This window comes from Triturus cristatus, chromosome 6, assembly GCF_964204655.1.
Source record: "Triturus cristatus chromosome 6, aTriCri1.1, whole genome shotgun sequence".
NCBI lineage: Eukaryota > Metazoa > Chordata > Amphibia > Caudata > Salamandridae > Triturus > Triturus cristatus.
Genome location: NC_140589.1, coordinates 1,154,775,242 through 1,154,799,906, shown reverse-complemented (window position 1 = coordinate 1,154,799,906; position 24,665 = coordinate 1,154,775,242).

Here is a 24,665-nt window from a genome sequence, read left to right as displayed (position 1 = left end):
GTCAGAAAACTTTATTTCGCCAACACAATGTAGGCATAAAAAGTATACTACGTATAAAAAAAAACAATTCACAACATTACAACACACATAGAAAAGATCATTACTTTAAAAATACAGATACAATTTCATGATCATTTACACAATAAGAAAATTATTTCATTTTGTAGGAATATAATTTCAGATGGTTATTGATCTCTTTTTTAGTGCCAATAATGAAAAAGATGCTAAAGAGAAACAGATAAAAGGATCAGGTAGTAGCTGAAGATAATAAAGTGCTACGCGACACTGTTTAAAATTCATTTTTCGTATAATAGGGATAATGAAACGTTTCCTTTCATTATAATAAAATTTACAGAAAAACAAAAAATGTATATTATCCTGCATAGATTGATTATCACAGGTAAAAAATGGGAGTTCAGAAACAACATTTAGGGCATGGATGGCATTGGATTGAATTGCAAAATGTGTATGTTTGGGGGTATTTCTGTTCTTTTTCGGTGTGTGTTAAATACATGCCTTTGTTGTGTGTGGTGTGTTGTTGTGTACCTTGCAGACCTTGTTTAGCCCTATGGATTTTCATTTTTGCATTTTATTGCATTAAAGGCAGAGCAGTGTGGTTTAGCATGCATCCTTTGCCTGGCTATTATTGGCCTTTTGTCAGTACATTGTTTTCCAGGCCTCCTGCTTGTTGCTTGTGATTTGTCCATGTGGTTGGTGGCCATTTCTGGTAGGAGTTATAAGTGTGCTGCTTTTGCCATATAGGCCTGCATGTGTTTCCTTTGTGGCCTAGGCTTCTTGTTGTTGTGGGACTGGCCATGAGGCTTGCGGACATTTTGAAGCCAGGCCATGTGCTTTTTGCAATAGGCCTGCATTGTTTGTTTTCAGTTTCTTGTAGTTGTGTGGACCCGGCCATGTGGCTGGTGGCCAATTTGAAACCCGGTAGTGTGCTTTTGCCATAGGCCTGCAAGCTTGTGACCTAGTTTGCCAACAGGCCTTTCATCCAGTAGGCTCAGAGGTAGTCACGGGTGCATGAAACAACTGTTTCTATGTGTTATGTTGAATTTAAACATCATTTAGGGCATGGATGGCATTGGATTGAATTGCAAAATGTGTATTTTTGGGGGTATTTCTGTTCTTTTTGGGTGTGTGTTAAATAAATATCTTTGTTGTGTGTGGTGCGTTGTTGTGTACCTTGCAGACCTTGTTTAACCCTGTGGATTTTAGTTTTTGCATTTTATTACATTAAAGGCAAAGCAGTGTGGTTTAGCATGCATCCTTTGCCTGGCTATTAAAGACCTTTTGTCAATACATTGTTTTACATGCCTCCTGCTTGTTGCTTGTGATTTGAGTGTCCATGTGGCTGGTGGCCATTTCTGGTGGGAGTTATATAAGTGTGCTGCTTTTGCCAAATAGGCCTGCATGGTTTTCCTCTTGGCTTACTGCTTCCATCCATCCCCTTTGCCAGCAGCAGCTCACTGAATGATGTGATGAGCAAATAATTTAATGTCAAACAGGGTCCACTTCCATTACATTTGTATTTTTGTTGTTGTTCTTCTTCTTTCCTATCCTTCCTGAGAGTGTACACAGTATACCATGAAAGCCCTTGTTGACAAAGTCTCACAAATGGCTACACTAAGTTATATCTTTTATTTGTTTGTTTGTACTAATAGTAATTGAACCGCAACAACAAATGCAACATTTCACTGATGTTCTTCTCCTGGCTTCTTTGCTTTTAGGTGCACAAAAAGGTAGAGGAGGAGGTGTAATCATCACCCGTTGTACTGCCAGACAGAAGTCCTGCTGCGCACCACGTCATGTGTGACCACAGACATCTCTGCAACTTGTGCACCTGCATCCTGCTGACATCTGAAGAAGATGGTCCCAAAGAAAGGTAACAGGTCCTCCAGTGCCAAGAAAGTTGTCAATGAGAAGAAGGAACAGAAAAAGGAAGGAGCACTTACCAAGACTGGTGTGCTGCCCCAGATGTTTTTTGGAAAACAAAATATTACGCCTGCAGCAGCGTTTTCCGGGGACCAAGCTGGGAGCAGCACCTCCACATCAGTGGGCCAGCCCCACCAACCTAGGCCCAAACCCATGGTATCATAGAGGTAGCCAGTCTACTAATGACCAGTGATGCTGAAATGTAATTATCGCAAAGTAGTACACAATCAATGTAGGTGGAAACTCAGCAGATAAGGGGGCAGCAGCAGGCGCAGCAGCAGCAGCCGCAAGAACAGCAGCAGCCGCAAGTACAGCAGCAGCTGCAAGAACAGCCACAAGAACAGCAGCAAGAACAGCCACAACAACAGCCCACAATAGTAGTTTTTCCTCCTGAAGTAGGGGCATTTCATGAAATCGAGCTTCCTGCAGACAAAGAGGAGCAAGCCACTGTTTCAGAAGATCCATTGTCTTCCAGACCCCCAGCAAGGAAAAGGAGGGTTAGTCCATCATCTTCTTCTTCAAGCCCCGCTTCTGATGATCGAGATGCCACTTGGAAGCCACCAGCTCAGTCTGACAGTGATGCACACCACAAGACAAGGCTAGTAAAAAGGAAGGTTCCAGAAAGCCTTAGAGTTATGGCGGTAGATGTAGAAGAGGGGGATAATGATAATGATGATGCGCCACTCATCACGAACATCACTCCCGTCCCAGAGGGGATGGAGACCAACATTATTACCCTATCTAAAATCGCTGCGAGGGATGTAGCACGGATACGACCAACACAAGTAAACCAACACGACCTCCAGCTTCTATATTTATATTTGCAAAGGCCCGGCAGGGACCTACATCCAGCTCAACCACCACCTCAGTAGGTAGTTGTGGTGTAACTGCACAGAGTCAAATTCCAGGCACACCCTCCAGGTCATCTGGTATTGAAAGTGTCACATTCAGCAGCGCCAGAAAGTTCTCCTCCCCAGTTTGGGACTTCTTTTCGGTTATCAGTGAGGAGGAGAACATTGCTATATGCTTAACTTGTCGACAGGCTGTTAGGTGGGGTAAGCTTGGTACAAACTAGGGTACCGGAGGCCAAACAAGTCATCTCCAAATACACCACAGTATCCAGTGGGAGGCTCACCAACATCACTTAGAAAATAGTCAAACTGAACCCATTGCTGTTGTTGGGGATGAAGAATTAGGGGAAGATATCATCGCGGTGGAAGGTGAACAAGAGGGAGACATTTCTAGCCCTGTCCCCAACAGTGTAGTGGTATGGCCCACATGCTCAGCAACCTCTCAGTGGCTCTGCAATAAGAGTCATACTCAGAGTCAGACTGAGACACCAAGGCAACCAAGTGCTGCAATGAAAAAAGTACGTTGTGGAGCCTAACTGGGTTCAAGAAAACAGCTGCAAGACAAAGGAAAATAATCCAGCCTACCATTGAGAGCATGCTTACGTCAGAGGGGCAGTACCAACGCAACCACCCAATGGCACGGTTGTACAATGCGAAGCTGGCTAAAATGTTAGCGCTGGACCTTCTCCCTTTTTAATTTGTGGAAGGGGTGGGTTTCCTTGAATTTGTTTCAGCCATCTGCCTTAAATGGAAGGTTCCCAGTCGGTCCTATTTCGCCAGAGTTGCTATTCCAGCACTACATCACGATGTGCTGGAATTGGTTGGACAAGCTTCGCAGCAGAGTGCGGTTCACAATATCCACCTGACAACAGACATGTGGACCAGTTGCCAAGCCACTGATTACATGTGCATCACTGAACACTGGGGCTCTTTTGTGGGGGTTAGACATAAGCTATCTGAAGTAGGTGCTGTTGACACAGCTGAAATTTTTAATGCCACTTGGAAACATGCAACTGTAGCCATGTTCGCCATGGAGAAATTTCATACTGCTGTAAACATTTTGGAAGAGTTTCACAGCAAGGTCTTTGAATGGCTGCGCCCAAGAGGGCTTACGATTGGTTTTGTTGCCACAGATAATGACAGTAAAGTACTCAAGCCCATGGAGCTTGGTTGCTATTTCAGGGTCCTGTGTTTGGCACACTGCATTAACATTATAGTTCAAGACTTTCTGAAAAAAGAAGCCATGTCAGCAACTTACTGACCACCTGCCGAAGAATGTGCACTAATTTCAGCCATTCTTTTAAAGCTCAGAAGCAGCTGAGGATCATTCAACGTGACTATAGAATGCCAGTCAAAGCACTCATCCAGGAGGTGGCAACACGTTGGAACTCAACTTATTACATGCTTGACTGTCCGTTTGAGCAGTACAGACCAATCAATGAATATGTCATGCGAAGAGGGGATGCTACTGTGAAAGGCATGATCCTTCAGATGGACCTATGGTGCCTAGTTAAATGCCTGACAGAGATGCTTCTTCCTTTTAAGGTCTTCACACGTGAAGTCAGCAAGGAGGACTGTACTATGGGCCAATCTATCCCATAGTTGCACATGCTAGTGCAACAGCTGAAGGAGTTGTCTGAAGCGTACAGAGGTGTAGAGGGAAAAAAGAAGCATATGTAAATGTATGTAAATGTAAATGTAAATGTATGGTTTCTTATATAGCGCTGATCACCACTACGGGTATCTCAGCGCTGTATTCATACCGCTGAAGGAACCCTTCCTGGCTTTCCATGTGATGTGTCCACTCCTGGGCACCCCTATGGTGAAGGCCAGGCATCCCAGCGCTGTTGGGGCCGTTATGGAGATTAAGTAGGCTATTGCCCAGAGTTGCAGCGTGGGACCCATGATTAGAATTGGCACTGAGGCGAGAATATCCGGTCCGCGGAATTTATAGCCCGAGACCCTGCCGCGACGGGAATCGAACCCTGGTCCCGGACCAGTGCTCTGCATCGAGGTCTGCCGCACTAACCATTGAGCCACACTTCTCCATGAGTTGGTGGAGAGCTTATCCCATCACTTAGATGACAATACAAGGGTGCAAACTAAGATTTTGTCACAAGAACATTACGTTTGTGCCACAATTATGGATCCACGGTCCAAATCGGCACTGAACAATAAGACATTAATTCCTTTTTCAGAAGTGGATGTTGCCCAGTACAAAACTTGGATAGCTGAGGCAGCCAGTAATTTGGAAAATGAATGGCTGGTAATTAAAAGCCCGCTACATAAACCCACAAGGAGTACTATAGCAGGGCATCCGGCGTCAAGTTCAACTTCGGAGCCTGAGCAGCAGTGTGTTTGGCTCAAAACACTCACCAACACTATCGACAACAGCAAGAACCGGATCATCAGCCCCAGTAAAATCGTTAAAGGATTGGTATTTACAGCAAGGACTTGCTAGGTCCAGTGCTGATGAAAAGACAAAAGAGGCCGAACAAAGTGTAGCACCCCTGAACATTGAGCGGATGGTCCAGGCCTATCTGGATGACCCAACAGAGGTGTACATTGATCAAAACCCATTGCGATATTGGTATGGCAAAAGGGGCCAATGGCCACTGCTCAGCAGGCTGGCAATAAACTATCTGGCTTGCCCTGTTGCAAGTGTCTCTTTTGAATGTGTTTTCAGTGCTGCTATTTCCATTGTAACAGTGAGAAGGACCAGTCTCTCGCCCAAAAACGTGGAGATGTTAACCATGATCAAAATGAATCAGCACTTTATACCACCGAATTAAACAATACATGAATCAACGCAGGAAGATGAAGACAGCGGCTCAGGTGATGGAAGTAGTGTGTTAGATGATGATTACCTACTTCTGTTTGAACCCCCAAAGTTTGAGGACGAGCTATACTTCCATGACAATTAGGCTTGCACTTCTTACTGTCTTCCTTCCTTATTTGCTTTTATTTGTGTGTCTGTCTTTCTGGTTCGAAACTTCAAATCAGACCACATCCTTCACCACCGTATTCTAATCTTTTTATTGCCATATGAGTTTCAGCTGTCTGCATTTCAGACAGTCCACTCCTCCGAGTCCTGATCCTCTATCCTCCTGAATTGCCCTAAATCCATTGCCCTCAAGCCAGATGATGATTGGATGAAGAATAATAGAAGAAAAAAGAAAATCTTGCCTCGTTGAGTCCCGCCAAAAGAAGTAGAACATGATGATGACGACTATAGCTATCCTCCTTTCTGAGCCGAGAGAGACTGCCCATTAACTGAAGATGAGAAAGAACAGGTAATGAATGATGCCGTGCATTGGACGCTGACTGAGTGATTTATATTGTTGTTGTTTGTTGTGCATGAAGTTAATTCATTGTGTACTATTATCTAATCTACACACTAAAAGTAACTCAAGGCAATTTTTCCCTTCTTGTATTTTAATAACAAATTTGTACTTCTACTGCAGGCCAATCCATTGCATTTTAAATATGGAAAGGGGGCTCAATCTGTACACTGCACACTGAGTTGGACAACGCCATGATGATGATGACCACAGTGACATAATATCTTCGCAGTCACTCAATAGGATCAGAGATGATTGATGGAATAAGTCAGGGCGTTTCATGAGTGGCATAAAGGGCAACCACAGCAGACCTACATGTCTGTGTAGTGGTGGAGTCGAGTGTAGTGGTATGACTGACAGCAGTGCATTGATTTAGTCACTTAATTTATAAAATGCTATGTTGCTGGATATGTGCTTTGTCAGACTCTGTCAAAAAATATACGCTAAATGGAGGATGTGTCAAGGGTGCCGTCACCGTGGGCCTGCTCTGGCCTGTTGCTGATGTAGGTTAATGCTGGAAACAGACTAGAGTAGGCATGATGTATCCATACCGCCTCTGAAAGTGTTCTTGTTAAACTCCACCGTAATTTATGCATTTTGTTTTTTACTTGGTTTTTCAATATTCTTTTTGTTTTTCCATCTACATTTACAGGCCGGCCCTTACCCTATGCTATACTTGGAAAAACAACGCACACTTACCTTACCAATGAATCTACATCTGCCAGGCAGGCAGTGGCGTCACCCAAGATTGATGGACGGAGCATCCATGGAAGGGAGGATGAAGAGGAATGCCGAGATGCAACTCCCCATTTTGACCAGGATAACACAGTAACAGTGACGAGCAGTGTGCGGCCAACTGGATTTGTTATATAAAGGCTCCCTTGAGCCATTTGGGCTGACGAGCTCTGGACCAGCACCTGCGCGCCATGAGAGGTACTCTACCTGTTTTTACGTTATTGGCAGTCCACGCGGCACCCCTTTACACTTACCTACTCCCTGCTGGCGAGAGGCAACTACCTCGAAACACGTGTCCAGGGATGGCTAATGCGACACATACTTTTTTCAAACACTGTGGCATAGGCGTACTCACCGTCGCCACTACATCTACCAGAGTTCCTTGGGGCAACTTGCTGGTGTGACGAGCAGTGTGCGGCCAACTGGATTTGTTATATAAAGGCTCCCTTGAGCCATTTGGGCTGACGAGCTCTGGACCAGCACCTGCGCGCCATGAGAGGTACTCTACCTGTTTTTACGTTATTGGCAGTCCACGCGGCACCCCTTTACACTTACCTACTCCCTGCTGACGAGAGGCAACTACCTCGAAACACATGTCCAGGGATGGCTAATGCGACACATATTTTTTTCAAACACTGTGGCATAGGCGTACTCGCCGTCGCCACTACATCTACCAGAGTTCCTTGGGGCAACTTGCTGGTGTGATGAGCAGTGTGCGGCCAACTGGATTTGTTATATAAAGGCTCCCTTGAGCCATTTGGGCTGACGAGCTCTGGACCAGCACCTGCACGCCATGAGAGTTACTCTACCTGTTTTTACGTTATTGGCAGTCCACGCGGCACCCCTTTACACTTACCTACTCCCTGCTGACGAGAGGCAACTACCTCGAAACACGTGTCCAGGGATGGCTAATGCGACACATACTTTTTTCAAACACTGTGGCATAGGCGTACTCGCCGTCGCCACTACATCTACCAGAGTTCCTTGGGGCAACTTGCTGGTGTGACGAGCTGTGTGCGGCCAACTGGATTTGTTATATAAAGGCTCCCTTGAGCCATTTGGGCTGACGAGCTCTGGACCAGCACCTGCGCGCCATGAGAGGTACTCTACCTGTTTTTACGTTATTGGCAGTCCACGCGGCACCCCTTTACACTTACCTACTCCCTGCTGATAAGAGGCAACTACCTCGAAACACGTGTCCAGGGATGGCTAATGCGACACATACTTTTTTCAAACACTGTGGCATAGGCATACTCCCCGTCGCCACTACATCTACCAGAGTTCCTTGGGGCAACTTGCTGGTGTGACGAGCAGTGTGCGGCCAACTGGATTTGTTATATAAAGGCTCCCTTGAGCCATTTGGGCTGACGAGCTCTGGACCAGCACCTGCGCGCCATGAGAGGTACTCTACCTGTTTTTACGTTATTGGCAGTCCACGCGGCACCCCTTTACACTTACCTACTCCCTGCTGATGAGAGGCAACTACCTCGAAACACGTGTCCAGGGATGGCTAATGCGACCCATACTTTTTTCAAACACTGTGGCATAGGCGTACTCGCCGTCGCCACTACATCTACCAGAGTTCCTTGGGGCAACTTGCTGGTGTGACGAGCAGTGTGCGGCCAACTGGATTTGTAACACAGTAACAGTGTCAACTTTCATCAACTTTTAAATAATTTGATTCATTTTTTGTCTTCAATCATTACTACTGTGTGTTGTTGTTATTATTATGTTTGCTCGCTGCTTATAATTCATCCCTACAGCTATTTTTATATTTTGTTTGCTATCTTTAATAGCAAGCCCGATATAACAGAACACAAACTGTATGTAATCCGGGTCTCCCTGAGGGCAGACAGGCAAGGCAAATTGCATAATATTAATATACTGCTGCCCTGTACTGTCTACTTGTCTAGTAGAAGTCAGTAAGTACTATTTATCATTAACCATCAAGTTATCATCATCATGCATGCATTTCCTTTTTCTCCCTTAACAGATTTATGAATACGGTAGTCTACAAATATTGTGTTTTGTTGTTTGTCCATGCGTACTGTTTTTCTTTGTCAAACCTTTCCCCAAACCCCCTTCCCAAACCATTCATCAAACCCTAACCCTCTTCCCCCGAGCTGTGTGATTTATTGAGGTGTGACTAAATTAAATGTACACCAATAATTGATCACACGCTTGCTGGGGCAGATGTGGTGAAAGCAACACTAATTCAATTTCAAGGCAGGGCGAGGATCTTTTTCTGCTTGTCCACCCATGATCAGTATATTTGGGAGGTAACTGATTTACCAAAGGAACCTAATCCATCATCATTAGTTGCCGGCATCGATTGGATTTGTCATCCTATTACACACAGCACTAAAGGTTACGCTTGTGTCAAGTGTAGGCCTAGTTGATTGACACAACTACAGTTTGTAACTAGTTGCACTAGGCTATCCCCGCCACTATTATGTTTTATTGTAAATGCTACTGCCTGTGTCTACTACTACCACCACAAACATGGCATCTCCATTCTCTTCGGAAACCCAACCTTCATCATTATGCAGCCTTCACTGTGCCTAACTTAAACAGGTAAGAAAAGATGTTTGGAGAGGTATAATAATGGACTTGGAGGAGAGACTGACAGTAGTAGTAGGACAAGTCACTCAGTGAGGAGTACCGCATCTATCTTTTTGTGTCTTACAAAGTCAACCAATTATTTAAATCAAACACTGGCTGTGGCCCTGCAGCAGCAAGGAAACAGTGTGACGTAAAACAGTAACCCCACCCACAAAACATTAACAACATTGTATGTAAAGTATAAATATATAATGTAATCCCCTAACAAAAATAAACTATGTAAAAAAATCCCACAACAACACCTGCCCCACCCCTCTCCCTAACCCCAACCAATGTCCAAAACGAAAAAGTCCAACAAATTAAATGTCCAATTGTCCATGTTCATAAATAAAGTGAAAACCCCAACGCCCAATTCCCAGCCACCAAAAGAAGCAATAAAAAGGGGGCAATCAACAGGGTCTGTTCATCTGCGGTCTCGCCTCTCCAGGACACGAAAACGCTCCTTTAGGCAGGCCACGCGGCACTGCAATGCGCGGCAATTGCATCCACAGGGGGAGGGCAGCAGTGCTACTAAATGAAGTGCAGCGGTGGGCAGCTACAAAACGACGGCGCCGTAACACTGGAGGGGGGTGGCTGGGGCCTGGAGCATTGAAGGACGTTGCAGCTGCTGCCGCCTTCTCCTCCTCCTCCGCTAATACCACTAGCCGGCGGTATTAAGTTTGTATGGCCTCCAGCTTCCGGCGCCGGGCCATGGCTGCCAACTCCTTCCTTTCTGGTTTCCCTTTGGAAGGAGTAGCTATATCAAGAAGAAAAAACAAGACTATTGTAAAATATACTCTTAGCAAAGCAGTATGACAAATTGATTCTGCACATAGTGGCACAATGGCACTAGCAAGCACAGTACATAACATTTGTGGTATGTATCTATCCTCCCACTTCCTCTGCCTCTAACATTTTTGGGAGTTTCAGGCATTCAACCACCCATGCATCTGATTCCTATCAGCCACCTATGCATGCATCCCACGTACCCTTCTCTGCCAGTCATAAATATTAAATTTCGTCCGCCCTTCCTCCTTCCATCCTTCTTTCCCTTTTCGTTCAACCCATCCATCAAGATCATCTGATGTGACTTTTAGTCTTCTCCATAAAACTTTCACAGCTGAGTTGAAGTAAGGTGGAAGAGGCCATTGGTCACTCAACACTCCCGCCGCTAATGCTATTGCTAATGCTAAGTAAAGGGTGTCTTCTTCAACCATTCACAACAACTTCTTACTTAATAAGTCTCAACAGTACAGTATACAGTACACCCTTGCAGCGAGTGTAATAAGTAAAGATTAGGAATATAACTTACCACCGCCCGCCACGCTGCTGGCTCACCCCTTGCAGCTCCTCCTGCAACTGCTGCATCTCCTGCTGCACCCTCAGCGGCCGCGTCGCCATCGCCGCCTGCCCCGGCACTTGTGGTCAGTCGTACGCCTGGAGAAAACATTACACATTTTTTAGATGCCATATACACCTCCCCCTATTTATTCTTTTTCAGAAGCAAGATTGACAAAAAGTTAATGCATACATATACAACATACATCACTAGTACAAATCAGGTAGTAGAGTAGACACTAATAGTGTTATATGGTCCCTAGGGTCATTCTAGTCTTTGCTAAGTTAGCCTGAGCCATGCAACCATTTTAGCTTTGTGTCTTTTATTTTAACACACCTTACCTCGCAGCTTGTTGTGTAAGACGCCTTTAAGCCCACATGAGCTCATACTGCTACTGTCTGAGTGTTGCATACAAGGTCAAAAAACAAGCCACTTTGTTATGGAGTTCTGGTGTTAGTCCATATTGCTTATCCATAAAAATGCTACACTTTTTGGCACGACTGAAAAATGCTTGCAATCCTAATACTAACGCGCACCATTTTTCTCATAAAAGACAGAAGATTCCCTTTTATGAACCAGAGCTTTGCACAGCTTATGATGTAACCAGTACTAGGTTCTTCTAAGGTGAGGGGTCCCCGGAATTTGCTCAGAGATCTTCATTTATAATTTTATATAAACTATATTCCTACCAAGGGGAGGGTGGTTCTTCCACCACTGTTAAGTTAGCATGATTTCGCCTTTTGTCTTCTATGGACTTGTAGTTGTAAGTGTAACAATGTTTATTGTTTTAATCTTATGCATTTTGCTGTTGGTGCTGGCTTGTATACTGCATTATAGAACAACGTACAGAGCTTGTCAGTTGAAAATAAAACTTTTTAACTTACATAGACTCTGTGGTATCTGGTGTGGACTTACACAAGTGAGTGAGCGAAAGGGTGTGCATTGCTTCCAGGACTTAGAGGTCGGGAGTGTTATGTTCTGGGTTGTCTTCTGATTGAGATGTGAGGAAGGTCCAAACTTCCATCGCCAACGTACAATTTTCTTGTGCAAAGTTCTGTATGTGCAGAATCCCTACAGCAGTGGTAGTATGTCCTATTCTATCAAAAATAGTAAATTCTGATTGGGCATTTTGTTGGTGGGAATTGTCGAAAAGCCTCAAGATTAGGAAGACTAGAAGTAGTAGAAGAGGACAACCCAAAGGACTGGACTCAATGGCTAGAGCTATTGGTGAATCTGAGTTTTATTTAAAGCCTTTTAAATAAAGAGTGGCCAACTGGGGCAAGCTTAGCTACAGAAAGACTAATAGTAGTAGAACAGAGAGTCATAGCAGAGGCAGTTAGAGTCACGGATAACAAGAATTTAGAAACAGATAGTCTAGATCAAAGAAGAATTTGTAAAAAAATAGAATTAGGAAATCGAAATAATAGTTCGGAAAAAATAAGGCGCAGTAAAGGTTAGGGAAATATAATTATTAATATTAACCACTGGAGGACTTGCTGGGGCCAGCAGCAGAGCCCTCGGTAGAGGAGTGGTCCTGTGACTGTCCGTGGGAGGCATAGTGTTGTCCCACCGACTCTGACCCAGTCTTCTTGCCCCTGGGTGCTGAACATGCAAGATTTAATAAAGAAAGAGACAAACATTAATGATTGGTGTGAAACAAATACAATATTTTAAAATACGCTCTAAAAACATTTTTCTAAACAACAATTGCAATAAAATTAAACTATCTAATCCGATCGACTAGTAGTATTGTGAGATTCACGGACCATCTTGTAAGCCTAAGTACCACCTGACCTAGCCCACCTATTCCAGATGGGCCAATTGTTCACTAAGTCTGCATTTCTATTTATTTTAGCCCTCAAAAATGCATTGATGGAGGACACATGCATACATTTTTGCATACACCAAATTGTTGGTTGGTTGCTGCTGATGTTCTGCTAGTGATAAGCCTATTACCACTCACTAAACAAACTATAAAAGATTCGACTGGGGTATGCAGCACTCTGCAGCATGTGACGTGACAGAGGATGCATCACGCAGACCACTAAAAAATGACCAACTAATACTAATAAGTAACTAAACCTATCAATTCACCACTATCTCTTCTTAGTGGCAAGAGGACAAAGGAAGGACTAGAGTCTCTCAAGCATTATCTAACTTAAGTTCTCTAGTAAACTCTTACATAATCGTCGGGCCCAGCGAGCGCAAAGTTGCAAACAAGTAAGATTTATAGCGCCGAGCACCTGTGTCATAACAATCACAGAAGATTTTTAAACGTAATTTACCTGCAATGTAAGCAGCAGGGCTCTTGCTGTTTGGAAAAAAATATACTCACAATATAAATAACACATAGCAGAAGAACACAAAGTAGTAATATGAAATAGCTACTCACTAAGCCCCAGGATCTCCACTCCTAGCAGGTCCAGCAGGTCCTGCTCCCGGTCCAGGATATCGGACCACTGTGCGTCAGCTGGCTATGGGTGCGCTGGACACCAGAGCAGCGAAACACTGCCTGGCGCACCTTTCCCCACCGCAGGTGACGCTCCCGGAGCCCGTACCTGGTCCCAGGCCTGCCGCCTGCTGCTGGAGTTAAGGGCAGGTAGCGCTGCACAAAAAAAACAAGTTCGGCCACCTCCGCCTCACCAAACATGGCCCATTCCTGCACCCCTCGTGGACGCCGCCTTCTGCGGGGAAGGCGGTCGTGGCTGTTCCCTTGTTGCCCCACCTGCCCTCTCCCTTGGGCCTGGTTCTGGGACTCGAGGGTGGAAAAGAAAAGGGAGGAATTAGAAAAGTAAGTAAAAGAAATGAAAAAAGCAAGTTAAAGAAAAAGAGTGAAAAAGTAGTAGGAAAAAGTCACAAAAAAGTAAAAAATATAGATTCGGGAAAATAGAGAGATAGATAATAAATTTAATTAAATAAAAAGATTAGAAAAAAGTGTACAGAAACAAAGAATTTCAAAGATAGAGGGAGGATAGCAATAGACTGAAAAACAAGATGACCGCGCCCATTGCGACCGCATGAGCAAGTTCGCATAATATTTACCCCCCGAGCATGCATAAAGCATCACAAACACGTAATACGCATTCCCGAACAGGAAATACCAATCGCGAACGGGCGGGAGCATACAATACGCTACCCGGAACAGGAAAGAAGCATCGCAAGCGGGCGGGACGAGTGTAAAACAAGATGGCTGTACTCATTAGCGACCGCAAGGGTAAGTTAGTGATATATTTCCCCGCGAGAACGCAAAAACACATCGCGAACGGGTAGGGCAAGCAATTCCGCGTCTTCACGAAATCTCCCTGTTTTGCGATAATTTGCGTAGCGCGACTATGCAAATTCTGCCCACCCTTAATATGGAGGTTACCGGCTTTACCCTCTATAGTTCATGGCACAGTTGTTAGAAATTGGTCCTGAGTGGTATTTCTCAGTTGGGGTTTTTTATGAGTGTGCCCATATTTTTTCATTTGGTGAGCTCCAAGAGAAATATGGCCTTGCCAGGTAACATTTTTTCAAAATTTTCAGATTCAAGACTTTGTTAATAAGATACCCAAGAGTCAGTTTTCGGCTAGACATATCTCTTTTGTAGATGTCATTGATAAGGAGGCTAGGATTGGGGCCTAATACAATCTACTGGTACAGGGTCTGCCGGATGATTTGGAAGCCCAAAATATTTAATGGCAACTCAAGCCCGGGGTGGAGGGCTTGATACTTTTGGAATCACTTGATATAAGTAGTAAAGCATTGCTGACAGCAGGGCTAAGGAGCTAACACTTTATGACAATATTCGATCTTTATTACACCCCATCTAAACTACATATGTGGGGTAGGAGATTTAATGATTGCTGCCATTGATGTGGCCAGGCAGGCCTAAATAGTGCATATGTTCTTTTCATGCCCAGCATTAGGCTCCTTTTTCCGGAATATTGATTCTTTCAATGGGATGGATATTAGGGACCAGATTCAGGTTAACTAGTGCTATTAGGGATGGTAGATAACACAGTGGGCACTGGGTCAGTTAAAAAAGAGTCATGCATTTTTTATTGCTATGGCAGCTCAGTGGATGTTTATTGCAACAGGCTGGCTTAATTCTGAACCCCCCACATTTGCGGAATGGAAGTCCAGGTTCTTGGCAACATATAACATGGAAATTAAGCTGTTTGAGTGCAAAGGGCAAAAATCACAAAGATGGGGAGCTCGGATTTGGCAATCTATTACAAAATGATGGAATGCATTTTATAAACTGTCTGTAACGTTTGCTATGCTAGACTGAACTGAGTCACCCCCTTCTATACCTCTATATATAATAGGAGTTATTTTGATTATCTTTTAACCATGACTGTTATTGGTATCTGATTTATGGAACTCCAATTGGTTGGCCCTTTAAATTCTTGGTTTTGGAATGCCTGTGCTGTTATTGTACTCTCCAGGGGACTCTGGCACCTGTTAAGTATGGACTACGCACTTGCATTTTTTGGCTTTTCACCATTTGAATACTGTAGGATATATCTTGTATAGAATTTATCTGAACAGCAGTCTCAATTCTCTGGTTCATTTGCACTGTGTATGTAATATATTATTTTTTGTACTGTATTGTTTGTCTGTTGATACTGCTGATGTACTGTAATTGTCTTTTGGAATTCCAAATGAGTGGTCCTTTGAATTCCTAGGTTTGGAAGGAATGCCTATGTTGTAATTGTACTCTACAGGGGGCTCTGTGAGCTGTTATGCACTAATTATGTACTTGCACTTTGTTCGTTTTTCACCATGGGAGTACTGTATGATATATCTTGTATAAGAGCTTATTTCCACAGCAGTATTGATTTTCTTGCTCATCTGTACTGTGTATATTATACATGAATTGTTGTATTGTGTTGTATTGCTTTCTGCTGCTAATGGTGATTTATTGTAACAATCCTCCTTCCTGTTTTAAAAAAATAAAAAAGAGAGTAAGTGTGTGAATGAGTGCATGATTGTCTCTGTGGATATGTGAATGGGTGTGTGAGTGTCTCAATGGGTGTTTGAGTGGGTGTGTGAGTGTCTGTGTGTCTGGAAGTGACTGCATAAGTTATTTACTGGTGTGTGAGTGGATGCGTGGGTCAATGAATGTGTGTGTGATTGCCTGAGTGAGTCTGTGAGTGGGTGTGTGAGTGTATGACTGGGTCTGTGAGTAGGTGTATCAGTGTCCGAATGGGTCTGTCAGTGGGTGTGTGAGTGTCTGAGTCAGTTTCTGAGAGGGGGTTGCGTGAATCTTTGAGTGGGTACATGAGTGTTTGAGTAAGTGCCTGAGTGGGTCTGTGAGTGGGTGTGAGCATGTATGAGTGGGTTTGTGAGTGCCTCCATGAGTGTGTAAGTTAATCAATCAATGAAATCTTTATTCGATCTATATACAAACAGATCATAAAAGCACAATTTTATTAATACGACGTAATCAACAAATATTACTAAAACCATAAAAACATTTAAAATCTTATGGGTTCTAAGAGTCTTTTAGGTCACAATCTCTTAACACACCTGCATTTGTACATGGTTACCATGATATAAGGTGAGAGATCCCTCAGCTTTCTCTCCCTCTGACAAGCCCACAAAAAGGATGCTACCGAAAAGCAGATGAAGGGGTCAAAGAGCACCTTTAGAAAATACAAAGCCACCCTGCATTAGGTAAAATTGTATCACCATAAAATCGGGAGGATAAAAACTTCTCTTTCAGTTTGATACAATGTGCAAAACAGTACTAAATGTAAACCTGACTGGGACAAATGATTGTCACACGTGCATGGGTTCAAATCTGCATGCTTAAATTTCATTTCTGGATAACCTAGCATCAGGGGGATGAGGTTCAAATGGAAGTGTAGCAAAATAAATCTATGCTGAGCAATAGTGATGTGGGAGAAATATGAAAACCCTCCCCGAGGTCTTGGCGGGATACAATTGTATGCAATGGACGCCATTTGTCGCTGATTCTTTTCCCTCCGAATGAAATTGCCCTTAATATATATAGCTCAATTCTTTTTTGTTTTGAGACCTTGCTATAAGAGGCAGGGTCCATAAATAATTCTCCCTGCCCAATTGCATTCAGTTCGACCTCTAGGTATCTAAGCCAGCCAATCCTGCTATGGCCCTCCAGCTTCAGGCCGTCACCGATTATGCGTTCAATTAGTTTGACTGTGGTCCTGTACCAAATCGAGATCCACAGCAGGTTTTTGTCAAATATGACTCCCAGTGTGTGAGTCAATCTGTGAGTGAGTGCATGAGTGTCTGAATGGCTCTGTGAGTGGGTGTGTGAGTCTCTGACTGGGGGTCTGTGAGTGGATCTGTGAAGAACCACCAATAACAATGACAGAATACATCACATTAGATTTTATGGTATAGAACGAAGGAAGCAGTATCTACAATGGCAGAAAAATAAGACAAAATTAAATAAACGATTGCGCATAGTGTCCCAGTGAAAACAGGAACCTCAAATAACAGTGCTAAATTCTGACAGTATTTTTTTACAAGGTTTCCATAATTCTTTAAAAGTCGACCATCGAGTATGTGCAGCAGCTATATACAATGATATGTGCTTGTTAATGGTTTGCTTTTGCTTTGTGTCGACGACGTTTCGACCCTGTGTTCGGTGTAGGGTCTCATCGGGACCTAGGGTTGTAGGGACATCTGACCATTAGATCAAGGGCAGAGCTGACTCGCGCGGCTTTGCGAAACCACGCGGTGGACTGTCCCACGTTCTGGAAGAACTCTTTGTTATTTAAGGACCCGCCTTGAAAATCCCAATAATACTGATGACAGCACCTACAGGGCGTGGTAAAAAAAGTATAATCTTGTATATCTAATGGAAAAGGAGCTCCAAGGCCCGAATATGTTGCCAAACAGAGGGTTCCCACGTCACACTATTAGCTATCCTATGCTATAGTGTATTATTCTTCAACTGAAACGCTTTGCTATCCTTGACGAGCAACCCCTCCTTTCCTCTCACAATTGGGCACCTGGCTGGGTCCCATTGAGAGTATCTTTTTCTATTCCTTTCACCCACGGTTGGAAGACACACTTCTCACGTGGCTGCGCGAAACTACCAGATGTCCCTACAACCCTAGGTCTTGATGAGACCCTACACCGCACAGGGGGTCGAAACGTCGTTGACACAAAGCAAAAGCGAACCATTAACAAGCACTTATCATTGTATATAGCTGCTGCACAATTTGTACATGCTCGATGGTCGACTTTTAAAGAATTATAGAAAACCTTGTAAAAAATACTGTCACAATTTAGCACTGTTATTTGAGGTTCCTAGTTTCACTGGGACACTACGCACAATTGTTTATTTAATTTTGTCTTATTTTTCTGTGATTGTATATACTGCTTCCTCTGTTCTATACCATAACATCTAACGTGATATATTCAATCATTGGTATTGGTGGTTCTTTGCCTTCTGACAGCACATTGACCCTTCACATTGCTATTACGCAAAGTAATAATATCATAACAGATAATACCAGTCCACAGGAACCATTGTTTCTGAAAGTACATATTTTCTTGTATCTCAAGTAGAGAGAAATTGTTTTTTATAATCCTTTTCCACCTGTGTATTACAGCCCAGAGGATACCTAGACCACTAAACTAAGCAGGTGGAAACTCTAAATCTTTCTGCCATAGAACTGGTAATCTTGATGACATTCCCGATACTCTGTGGCCAAAAACCACTAGTAAATCGGTACTGATAAAAGTGTGCCTAAATACAGGTGCAGATTTATTACATTGCAATTCACATGCATTCTCAATAGTATTCCGGGCATGCTGTGCAAGGCACATATCTCCAGGAGCATTACTTTGAATGTCATTTGTCCACTGCACTTTGCTCCTATTCCAGAATGGAGCGCACATTTAATTCTTCTTTTTTCTACTGAGCAAAATCAGAGAAAGCCCCTTCCCTCACCAAATCTGTGGGTGATCCATTCTCCTTCCCATCCTGAAAGTTGAAAATTACAGACTGTTAGAACAGTGGGTCTCTAGTTGGCAGAGGTAAGTACCTTTGACCAAATAGGGACCCTTGCTTCTAGTCAGGGAAAGGGGATTACACGCCTGGATTACCCCTGCTCACCCCCTTGGTAGCTTGGCACGAGCAGACAGGCTTATCTCTGAGGCAGTGTGTAAAGCATTTGTGAACACATACAGTAATACAGTGAAAACACTACAGATGGACACCACACAGGTTTTATCAAAATAAGTATTCTTTATATAGACTTAACACAGGACCCACAACAACAAAAATCCACAATACTGTCATCAAAAATAATACTTCAAGATAGTAGAAATAGCTCAAAAATAGGTTATTCTCTTAAAAGCAGTCTTTAGCAACAGATAACCCCAACTAGAGTTATCATGACGTTGAGGTCAAAGAAATCCTAAAGTACGGCGCCGACCACGAGGTGTGCGGCGTCGGACCCGGAGTCAAGACAGACCCACAAAGAACAGTACCTTGGAAAAGCAAAAACAAAGACAGCTCACGGCTTCGGGGAGATGCGACGGGGAGTTGGCGCTCTGCGGTGTTGGTTCCTTGCTTTGGGGGAGGCGATGCGTCGGGTCCTCAATGCTTGCACAAAGCAGGGGAGGCGTCTGTTCCTTACCGGAGAGGAGGTGATGTCACAATGGCGCCAAAACCACGGTTCCGTACGATATCATGATGTCGATGGATTCTTGACCACCCACGTCGAGGATCGGCTCCGTGATGATGTCGGGTTCAGAGTCGATGCGGCACAGCAGCCAGCGTCGGGTCTACGATGTAAATCAGCGCTCAAGGCTTCCATGCAGAGTACGGCGTCGCTTGCCGGCGTCGGTATTGCAATTTCCTTCTGTAGCAACTAGAACAGCAAGTTCCAGATGCAGGCAAGCAGAAGGGGTGAAGTCTTGTATCCCTGACACTTTAGGCAGGAGGCAAGCTCAAATTCAAGCCCTTGGAGAAATATTATGCAAGATGATGGAAGTTTCTTAAAAGTTCCTTCTCCTTTCCTCGGCAATAAACAAACCACTGCTGGCCAACCCAGCAAAACAGCACACTGACAGAGGGGCAGTCCAAAATCCTGCAGCTTCCTTGGTTCTTCTCCTTGGTAAAGGTTTGTCTTGTTTTCCCAGAAGTGATCTAAAGTCCTCGGGTCTGGGCCCCAATATTTATACCAGTAAATCCTTTGTCCTCTGAAGGCAGAGGGTCCTGTACCTAGTCAAAACCAGTTCTGGGTGCATTCTGCCAGTGCACAACTTCTTCCTTTGTCAGTGTGGGCCAGGTTCATCAGACGCACCACCTGAGGTGGAGCCAGCATTGTAGAAGGCAGGTACAGCCCTATTCAGGCCCAGGTGCTACTCCTCACACCACTTCCAATGCAGATAGGTCTATTCAGCCTTGTGCTGACTCACCCTGTCTCCTGGAGCCTCCCCAGTCCCTGTCACTCACAAACCAGACATGCAATACACAACTCAGCAGAGGCAGGCTGGATGGTTAGGCAAGAAAATACCTACTTTCTAAAAGTGGTATTTTCAAACACAGAATGGAAAAATCACCCACACTAAACGTTGTCTTTTAACATTCTGAGTTCAGGCATACTAAATTCGTTTTTCTACCATGTTCCCTGGGCAAGTTAGGATTATAAGTTGTTATAATCAAACTGCTCATTCTGGCCTATGCGGACAGGTAGCCTTGCAATAGTGAAAAACGAAATTGGCTGTAATTCACTATCAGGACATGCTACACACATCAGGGAATGTCCTACCTTTCACATACAGTGCACCCGGCCCTTGGGCCTACCTTAGGGGTGGCTAACATGTATAAAAGGGAAGGTTTGGGGACTGGCTAGTGTGTGCACTGGACAAGTCGAAGTGGCAGTACCAGACTGCACACAGGCTCTGCAATGGCAGGCCTAAAACACACTTTCCGTGCTGCTCGGGTGGGTGGCACAACCAGTGCTGCAAGCCCACCAGCAGCATTTGATTTACATGACCTGGGCACACGCGGTGGCAGCGGTGGGATTCAAAACCACGCCTACGAAGAGACTGGAACCTCAATGGTGCACTGTACTACGGTCTGACAGTAAATCAAATAAGCCAATCATGGAGTCACTAATGCATACATCAGTTTACAATAGGGAGAGCGTATGCACTTTAGCACTGATCAGCAGTGGTAAAGTGCCCAGAGTCATAAAACCAACAAAAACAGGTCAGAGAAAATACAGGAGGAAGGCAAAAAGTTCAGGCATGCCCCTGCAAAAAGGGCCGAGTCCAACACAGACCAATACCACGGTGGAAACGTTGGATCAAATTCTGAGTATGCCTAAAAAACATACAAGTCAGTCAGTGTTCCAAAAATTACAAGGCTAACAATGCGTTTTTCTGCATCTACGACATTGGAATACTGACTTGTTGGTGAGCATACCTTCATTTTTATTTTCCAAGACGCTATGGGCTTCATTTAAAAATTGGCATGTGACACGCTGTCTGTCATGGCAGTGGATGACATTACGTCCATCACTCTGACAGGCGATGGGATGGCATAGCTAGAGATCCCCATTGGTCCAGCTGCCCCTTTCAGAAGAACTGCCATCACAGTAATTTCTCTGAAGGGACCGCAATTGTGGTGTGTGGCTGCTGTCTTTCAGGAGGCCGCTCACCAAACCTTTTCATTTTCAGGAAACAAAAAACCCAAAGCCGGAGGTTGTCATTGATGTCAAACAACTAATGACTCCCATCGTCCTAGGAGTTTTCTCCAAGGTGTGGAGGTTATTTTGCCCTTTTTTTATTTAAGACCACGAGGTATTTCTTGGTGATGACAGACAGAATAAAAATCTGTATCAGTCTGTCTGCCTGAAATAGGCAGGTGGTCTGATCTCCTTACTCTGGCAGCCCCTCTTCCTTCGGGCTGTCAAAGTAAGGGGCAGATTTACAATGAAAGTGACTCAGTGCGTGCTGCAAGCCATTTGGCTGCGCCTCACTGAGTCACTTTCAAAGCACAGGGATGCGACATATTTATAACAATATGTTGAATCTCTGTGCTTCCCTTTGCGCTGGCGCACAAACTGCTGCCAAGCGCCTGCGCAGGCACCCTTGCACCATGGTGCATGGATGCCTGCGTCATGGGGAGATTGTTTCTGTGCAGGAAGGGACACCTTCCTCCATGAAAACAATCACTCCAGTCATTTTCCTCTTTCAAAGTGTGATGCAGAATGCAGCACGCCTAAAAGGAGGAAAAACGAGGAGAAATGAAAACATTTCTCCTCGTTGGGCCTCAGCATTCAGACGCATTTCCAGGCTTACGATTCCTCGTAAATCTGGAAATGTGTCTGGTTCCATGGGTGTTGCGTGGGAACACCCACAGCAACACTCATAGAACGCCCCTTTCACGCAAAGTGCTGCGTGTAAAGGGACCATATTTACAAGGACAGGAAAAGCCATGCAGGGTGGCTTTTCCTGACCTTGTAAATATGGGGCAGAGAAATGTGCTGCCAATGCGTCACAAAAAGTGACGTACTGGCAGCGCAAGGAGCTTGTAAATCTTCCCCTAAGTTTTCGTCTGGGGGCAGAGCAGTGGACACTGCCTTTATTGAGATGGAGGGCCACTCTGCTCAAAATTGATCGGGCAAACCGAGGGTTTATAGGACAGAGTACTCTCACACTTTTGTGGCAGACTGGCCTGTCTGTAACCTCTAAATCAGCAACTAAATCTTCCTGTACAAGGACAATCTTCCTGAAATGATGCAATAGAACTAAAAAAAAATAACTTCAGGGATTCCCCAAACCACCTTTTGGTGTTTTTAAGGCATAGTTGGGTAAAGGAGCAAATTTGGCAAATTATTTTATATATGATATGGAAACTCTTTTTCTCTGTGTAGTGTCCATCAATATTTTTTGCCGACCCGCCTACACTCTAGAGATAGAAACTGCAGAAGGTGAATAAGGGAAAAGACAACAACATTTGGCAGAGAGGATCAGAGGCGTAGGAGGCATCCTGTTTTGATAGACTGCGGCATGGTGAGGGGCACCCTTTATTTTTAAAAATTATAGATAACCACAAGGGTAAGGTGGTCACCCTAAACAAAGTGAAAAAAGTGAGGGCATAGAAAGCATCCTTGTAAGCAAGCAAATTCGCTCTCTGGGAATTAGAGGAAGGATTGGAGAAGGATGTGGAAAGACATGGAGTAGGCGTGGTGAAAAAGGGTGGCAAAGGGGAGGGAAGCAGGAAGCAAAAGGCAGTGGAGTAAGGTCACCAATGTAGTGTGCTCAGCAGCGACCTTTACATGGTGAGAAGTCCTAATATACCATTTTAAAAACAGCAAAATAGTATGTCTATACTTTGCTAACAAAACAGACTGTAATTCTATTTCACAAAGTAATAATAGCCCAGCGCACATGTCAGCTTCTAGGCTGGTGCAACATCCCATATCCCATATCACAGAGAACACCTTTTTACTTTCCTCTTGATCTGAAAAAGCCCGGTTACAATGCATCTTTCAGTCCAAAATAGAAGATGATTTTGGTATATATACCACAGGCATTCACATCTGATTAATCCTGAAATTGCACATGTATCAACAATTCAGTTGTTTTCCCCACTCAAATCCAGTCACTGCCTCATTAAATCAAGCACACCATTTTCACTGCACTGGAACCAGTGTGTGCAAGACTGTATCATGCACATTGATACAAAATCACCACCACTTGTACTGATATTAGCAAATTTGTCCTTAGAGCATCTAAAAATTATTCTTTATAAATTCAGTAATTTGTTCTTTTGAACTCGAATCATTATTACGACCATCTCTTGTTGTCCATCCCGGGCATTATTGTGTTTAAAAAAGACATTAATCCTCCCTGGTTGAATTTCCTATTTGTTTGTGTCTTGATTGATGAGAGTGATAAACATAATGTATATGTCTCATCAGGGTTAGTAAGTGCTACATAAATAAAATGAACGAGTTTGCAAAAACTGAATTAATTGATATAGTAGCTAACTATTCAGACAAAATTATTGGAAAATTTGACAAAAAAGTGACACTTGCTTTTCATTAAGCTCAAAAGGTTTTTTTTAAAAAAATAGAGGTAAGATTAACTTTAAACCCAAAGATCAAAGTAAACAAGAAATCAAGCAATTTCGTCTTAGGACTGAGAGACATTTGGAGCACTACTACTCCAACAGAATTTAAGCCTCCCTCATCAGAGGAGGCTTCATGCTGAGGGCATAGGTGCTTAAGAGTTTGAATTGCAGTTGTATTTTAATTGTATTTATATATCACTTACTGCCACTGATGAGACGTTGAAGCACTTTCTCCTAGGCAGCACACTCCTCCGTAACCCACAGTTAGGGGCTTATTCATGAGAGCCCTGCATCACTTATGCACCACGTAAAGAGGCATGAGTGACGCAGAGCTCTCATGGCTTTGAGTGACCTCATATATCATGAGTAAAGTAACACAGTAAAAATCGCTGCATTGCCTTACTCTGCTCCTGGGAGGCATTCCATGGGCGTTGTGGTGGATTTCCTATGCACCACCTATGAAATGTGATGCTGCTCCAGATTTACAAAGTGCTATAAACCTGAGGAAGCGTTAAATCCGTTCTACGCTGAGGTGAGGCATAATGAGGAGAAAATATGTTTATTTCTCCTTGTTTTTTCCTCTTTTCGTGTGTGCTTAGATAGACAAAAACACCTTGTATGATTGTTTTTGTGCAGGAAGGTGCCCCTTCCTGCACAAAAGCAATCCTGCATGCAATTTAGGCACCCTTGCATAATGCACTGTATTGCTTAAATATCCTAAAATTCCTGTCCTTTCACTTTGTCATAAGGCAGCACAGAAAGGTGCCTGACTGTGCTGTCCT